This window comes from Chinchilla lanigera, unplaced genomic scaffold (genome assembly GCF_000276665.1).
Source record: "Chinchilla lanigera isolate Chin_1 unplaced genomic scaffold, ChiLan1.0 scaffold00168, whole genome shotgun sequence".
In the NCBI taxonomy this organism is placed as follows: Eukaryota; Metazoa; Chordata; class Mammalia; order Rodentia; family Chinchillidae; genus Chinchilla; species Chinchilla lanigera.
Window position 1 is genome coordinate 166,179 of NW_004955569.1, and position 6,877 is coordinate 173,055.

A 6,877-nucleotide genomic window follows, 5' to 3' on the forward strand; every position below is an offset into this window, starting at 1 on the left:
TCAGGAGGGGAAAGGACCAGCAGCTGAATCCCACCAGGACATCACTGTGTCTTTCCTGGTGACACAGTGTCCTGAAGAAACAAGATGTCCCTCATGGAGATGAACCAGCTCACCAGGCAGCTGCTGCTGGACCACCACGTGAGCAGACGACACATCAGCATCAGTGGGGAATGCTGCAGCCTGCCCATCTGTCTTCTCCTGGAGCCTGTTATAGTTGATACATTGTGTCAACTTGGAGAGTCTAGAGATTTGGCTAAGCGACTCAGCAGGAAGCCAGGGTGCTTACTTTGTATACATCCTGAGCCTGTGGAAGAGGAGGGCATGGAGATTATGTGAGAGGTACCTTAGGTGAGGGTAACCTGTTTACAATGTAAGGGAGGGAAAGAGGCTGCTTGCCGCCATTCCTCCCTTTTGCTGTTCGGCTGCCATTCTCCCCTTTGCTCTTGTTGCTTTGCTATCTGCTGCCTCGGAGCCAGCCAAGTATGGACTGAAACCTCCACAAACTGCAAGCTAAATAAACCTTTCCTTCCTTCATTTTGGGTGTTGGGTATTTTGTCTCAGCAATGGGAGAAAAGTAACCAAGACAGAGCCCATCATGCAGATGGAGTTTTACGGAAACCTGAGTGGACCCCTAGTTTCCAGTATCTGTCCTCATTGCATCCCCAGTCTTCTATTCCTAGGGGTATCTATAGCTCAGGGTCCTGATTTCTAGGCATGGGTAGCTGGTAGAAGCATGGCCCTATGCCCAATCAGGGTGCGGGGACACATAGACTCCATCTCTTGTTGGTGTGCTAGAGGCCACATTGCAAAGGACCAGTCTCCATAGTGCAGAACCTGGGCTCCACTAGAATCAACCTCAACCTACTCAGGACTCACGCATCCCATACTAGAATTGGCTGACCTGCAGATCACTCCTTTGGGATACACCAAGGAAACTGCAGCTGCACTGAGTTGACATGGAAGCTTCTCTTTCCTAGAGCCTCAATAACATGACATGAAGAGTGGGTCCAACCATGAAGTCCACTTTCCCATGTGAGCAGGGACAAGATCACATCGGGCTACCCATAGGGAGGTCCAGGCTGTGGTCAGATATATGAGTCTCCAGTCTACACTTGAACCTCCCTTTAGGGGTGCCCAGGACAAGTCTGTTAAGTTGAGACTCAAAGATCTCAGGGAACAAATTTATAGTGAATGCAGAGATAAGATGATAAGATATCTTTCCAGTTGATTATCATTTAAGAATGTATTCAGACATATAGATTCTTTGATCTTTCCTGTCTTTCTATCTTGATCCTTCCACCCTCAAAAGCCAGATGCACTCATATGTGTGGCTTTTGAGAGATGAGTGAATCATGGGTGTGTAATACTCATCATTGGATTAGTCCACTGAAGGGATTCATAGCTTTTTGTGGTATTGGATGTAAAGCTTGTCTAGAAGAGATGGGTTACACTGGAGTGGCCTAGACTAGGCCTAGAACAGGCCTCTCCCTTGTCTCTGTCTGCTTCCCACTGTCATATTGTGACAAAGTTCCCTCTGCCATGCCACTGGGACATGCCGTCCTGCCTTGGAGCCAGTGACTATGAACAAAAAACTCTACAAACTGTGAGCCAATGTAAGCTTTTCCTTCCTAAAGTGTGGGTGTTAGGCAGTGTGTCTCAGCAATGAGAAAGTTACTACGATAGATTTTGGTACCAGGAAAGGCTCCAGAGAAACAGAATTGTAAGAGTGAATTTCTTTAATGGTGTAAGTGGTTCCTGGAGTTGGCTTTATAATTTGATGAAACATAACACTACCATGATCTCTAATTCTTATAATGTGAGGAGTACTGATAGTCTGTAGTATGAACAGTTGAAATTAATATATGTAAGTTCATTTGTTGATCTTAATTTGCCACTTGCATGGTGCAGGGAATTAATTGACTCCATACATGATAATTTTGAACAGTTTTGGTAGAATAGAAAATATAGTTATGCTAGCTGGTTGCTTTTAGCATCTCTGGACAAATCAGTAAAGAAAATAATGAGCTCAAAAGATGCATAAATATCTAAACCCTTCTAAGTGTTAAGACAGTTTAATAAAGAAAATTAAGGAACTCAAAGATTCAAATTTCCAGCTCCGGACACTCATAAGGAATCTAAAAATTTCTAAATGTGCCCTGAAAAACAATCTCCTCTCCTTTAGTCACAAGACTGATGTTGTGGAAATTCAATCCTAGGCCCTCATAATTTGATTGACTAAAAAACATCATACGTTTAATTCTTGGCCTTGAAAGTTATTTGCAGTAAAATGATGGTGGTGATTGAGAAAGAATGAGATCCAATATATTAAATCTGTTTCTTAAAGTATTAGTGGAGGATACATTTTCTGGATCATCCTAGTATGGAGGATTATGTTTAACATGACAAATCCACTCCAACCTTCTCATTTCCTTGAGCCACTGCATCTCCTCTTCAACAGTAAACCAACAAATATCAGGCCTCTCTATCTCAAACACAGTAGACCATCTTTTGAGCTGTACTTCTGCCAAGAACCCAAATAAACTATTAAAAAATTTTTAAATCCATGAGCTGCAACATTAAATTCTTAATCTCTTTTTAATGGGTTTATGTCAACAAATTCAGCCTGATCCAGGTGTATGTTTTTGCCAGTATTATCCCACACCTGTAGAATTCATTCCTACACTTGTTCATCCGGCCTCTGTTTATGATAGTTAGAAAACTCAAGAAGTTCTTTGGAAGTATAGAGAAAATCCTCATGGCCCATACTATGTAAGTCAACTTTAAAAGCCTTCTGCAATTTGAACCTGGTTATTTGTCCTAGAGGTCAAAGTGGGTGTTGAAGGTGGGTCCTGAGGAGTGTCAGCATTATCATGCTTGGTAATATAGGATTAGTTTCATCAGGTAAAGGAGGAAAGGCCAACATCACAAGGTGTTGGTGTAGAAATTCCTCTGGTACTGTGAGTGGGGAAATGTCTTCATCTGGCAAGATAATCTTATTAGAGTTCAGGAGTTCAATTTCCCCAGCCTCATCAGGAATTCTTCAAATATCCCCAACCCAATTTATGGAATCTAATTCTTTTCTAATCAGTGCCTTCAATTTTACTTCAGATACCTTTCAAGGCTGATCATTAAAGTTATGCTGTGTTTCAGCCAATAAAATTATTAGGGCTGTTATGGTTGGAAAGGACAAATGAAGCCGTTAGAGTTGCCTTTTGAAAAATAGTAATCCAAAACAAATATCACATTCCTGGTGGGATTGAAGGGATTGCAGTGCCTCTATCCAAGTTTTGAAAGATACAGGGGCAGTGGTTCCCACCACATCTCTATTTACATCTCCTATTTGGCCTGTGCAGAAGATGGGTGGGTCTTGGAGAATGACAGTGAATTATCAGAAACTCAATCAAGTGATGACTCCAATCACATCTGCTGACCAGATATGATTTCACTGATTGAGAAGACTAGCATATCTCACAGTATCTGGTATGTAGCTGTTGATTTGACACGTGTATTCCTCTCCACACCTATTCCTGAGGCACAAAAGAAATAATTGTTTTCCAGATGGCAAGGCCAGCAGAATACCTTCACTGTTATACCTCAGGGGTATATTTACTCTCCATCCCTGTGTCACAGATTAGTTCCCAAGGATCTTGATCATCTTTCTCTCCCACAAGATCTCACTCAGATACATTACAATGGTAATATTTTGCAGGTTGGAAAAAGTTAGCAGAATTTCACAACCACTCTGGACTTAGTAGTAAAGTGTGTACAAGCCAGAGGATGGGAAATAAATCCAACTAAAATTCAAGGTCATGAACAACTGTAGGAATGGATTTTATAGGTGTGAGATAATGGTGGCAAAAACATACACTGGGATCAGGCTGAATTGTTGATATAGATATAGGCCCATTAAAAAGAGATTAAGAATTTAATGTTGCATCTCATGAATTAGAAAACATTTTAATAATTTATTTGTGTTCTTGGCAGAAGTACAAGAGAAATTTCTCAGAGAAATTTCTAGGAGTCCAGTGGTGTGGAGCATACATACATATCTTTTGTAAGGTGAAAGATAATTTGTCACATCTGGCTCATCCTACAATAGGTGCACCAAGCCTAGTTGGCCTATTTGGATTTTGGAAGCAACACATTTCTCAGTTAGGCTTTTTACTCTGGGCTATTTACTCATGAATCAGAAAGGTGTTAGTCTGAGTGGTACACAGAAAGAGAACAGGCTCTGCAACAGCTCCAGGCTGTTCAGTAGAATGCTGTGCCATTGAGCCATATGATCCAGCAGATCCAATGGTATTTGGGATCAAATACCAAAATCATCATCATCATCATCATCATCATCATGGCAGATAGGGATGTTGTTTCATTTCTCTGGCGGGCCTCCATAGATAATTAATAGCAGAGGCCTTTAGGATTTTGGAGTACATATGTACCATCTCCTACAGACACCTACTCTGCATTTGAAAAGCAGAACTTAGTCTGCTATTGGCCTTAGTGGAAGTGAGTACTTGAACATGGGTTACAGTGTGACCTATGCTGTCCATTATGAGCTGGGTATCTCTGATCCACCAAGTCATATAGTTGGACATGCCCATCAACAGATCATCACTAAATGGAAGTGGTGTATACATGATCAAGGTAGCTCATCACCAGTGGGCACAAGCAAGCTACACGAAGAAGCTATCAGAATGTCCATGATTCCCAACCCTATATATAACCATTAGTTTAGCAGCATGCATCCATGGCCTCATGGAATATACCCTAGGATCAGTTGCACAGGAAAAGAAGACTAGGGCCTCATTTACAGGTGGTTCCTTACATTCTGCAGGCACCACACACAAAAACACAGTTGCAGAATTACAGCCCCGTTCAAGGATGTCCCTGGTGGACAATGGTGGGGGGAAATCTTCACAATGGGTAGCGCACTTGGTAGTATATTTTGCCTGGAAGAAAAAAAGCCCAGATGTCTGACTACATACTGATTCACAGGCTAATGAATCAGCCAATGGTTAATGAATAGGCTGATGAATCAGCCAATGATTTGGCTGGATGGTCAGGGCCTTAGAAGAAACATTGTTGACAAAGATATCTGGTGTAGTAGTATGTGGATAGACCTCTTCATATGAGTGAAAGACATAAAAATATTTGTATCCCATGTAAACACTCACCAACTGAGTGGGCTGAGCCTAGTGGCACACGTGTGTAATTCAGCATTTAGGAGGCTGAAGAATAAGGATTGCCTTAAATTCAAGGTCAGCCTGGGCTACATAGTGAATTCAAGTACAACCTGAAATACATAGTGAGAGTTTGTCTCAAAAAACAAAATCATCATCATCATCATCATCATGGTCAGCAGGTAGGATGACTTGTTCTCTGGATAGCAATAAACCATTTTCTTCAGCCAACTCTGTCATTGCCCAGTAGACTCACAAACAGTGTGGCCATGGTGGCAAGATGGAATTTATGAATGGTCTAAGCAGTATAGAATTCCACTCTCCAAGGATGATCTGGTTAGTTACTTCTGAATGCAACAGGGACCAATGCTGAGCCCCTAAAATGGCACCATTTTTTTATGGTGATCAGCCAGTGACCCGGAGGAAAGTTCATTATACTGGGCCACTTCTAATAATAGAAGGACAGCATTTTGTCCTTACTGGTATAGACACTGGTATAGACACTTACTCTGGGTAAGGATTTGCCTTTGCTGCATGTAATGTTTCTGCCAAAACCACAATCCATGGACTTGCAGAATGCCTTATCAATTATTACAGGTATTCCATACAACATTCCATATGTCTGACGAAGGAACACATTGTATGGCCAAAGAAGTGAGGCAGTGCACTCATGCTGCTGGAATTCAATGTTCTTACCATGTTCCTCACAATCCTGAAGCAGCTGGATTGATAGAAAGGTGGGAAATCCTTTTTAAAAAGGATTACTGGCATCCAGTTCTGATGAGGCTCCCACAGTTGCTCCCTGAGTCCTCTAACCAATCTGATCTTTCTTTCGTCTTTGGTAGTACAAACAATCTCACATTGGTAGCCATCTTTCTGGATCTGGGGTAACTCTTGGGCCATAATTCTTAAGTAGTTCCCTTCTTTTTTTCCAATCTCTTTGACCTTGTTCTTTTGGATAACTATCTCCAGTGACTTTTCCACCCCTCTTATGAATGTACATAGCACCAGGAGAATTTTCAACAGGGTTGACACCTACTTTTAGAGACATACTATCTGATGAGGACAAGTGCTGACTAAGAGCTTTTGCTTTCTTCAGATCTACAAGTGAATAAGCAGAAATAAGCCTGTGCCAGTGAGTGAATATCTTTTGGGTTTTTTCCCTAGCTATTCTCAGTCTAATTGTGTTCTTCCACCCATACTTGAGTTTGAAGTTTGCTACTTCTCTTCTCAAAGACAAACAAGCAGCAGATTTGGCCTGATGGTTTTGGTAAAACTAGATAGCCTGTTTTGGCCTGATGGTTTTGGTAAAACTAGATACCACTGAGGACCTCAGTGGTACTATCAATATTTTCTCATGGCTGTACATGGTCATGAGTGTGGACACCCTGCCTGGTTTATGATTTAGCTCTTCTATACTTGTCATTTTTAGACATGCTTTGGAAATACCTTGAGAAGTTTTCAACTGTGCTATTGTCAGCTTAATTTCACCTGCATTTTCTGGGTGCTGATCTGAAACCTCCTGGAGCAGCTCTATTGCTTTTGTAAGCTGTTTTTCCAGCAGAGCTGTGCAGCTTTGTTTAACACAGGAAAAAGATACTCAGGACTTTAGAAGTGTAAACCAGCAGAGCCCCCCGAGCCTTGCGCCCAGGCAGCCAGTTCTCCGGGAGCGGCAGGGCTCCTGGGTCCGAGAGTGG

General features: G+C 41.8%; 1 pseudogene; it reads right to left on the reverse strand.

Annotated features, from left to right (window-relative positions):
- The window catches only part of LOC102010427, a 21,254-nt pseudogene continuing 14,377 nt past the window's right edge, over nucleotides 1–6,877 (reverse strand).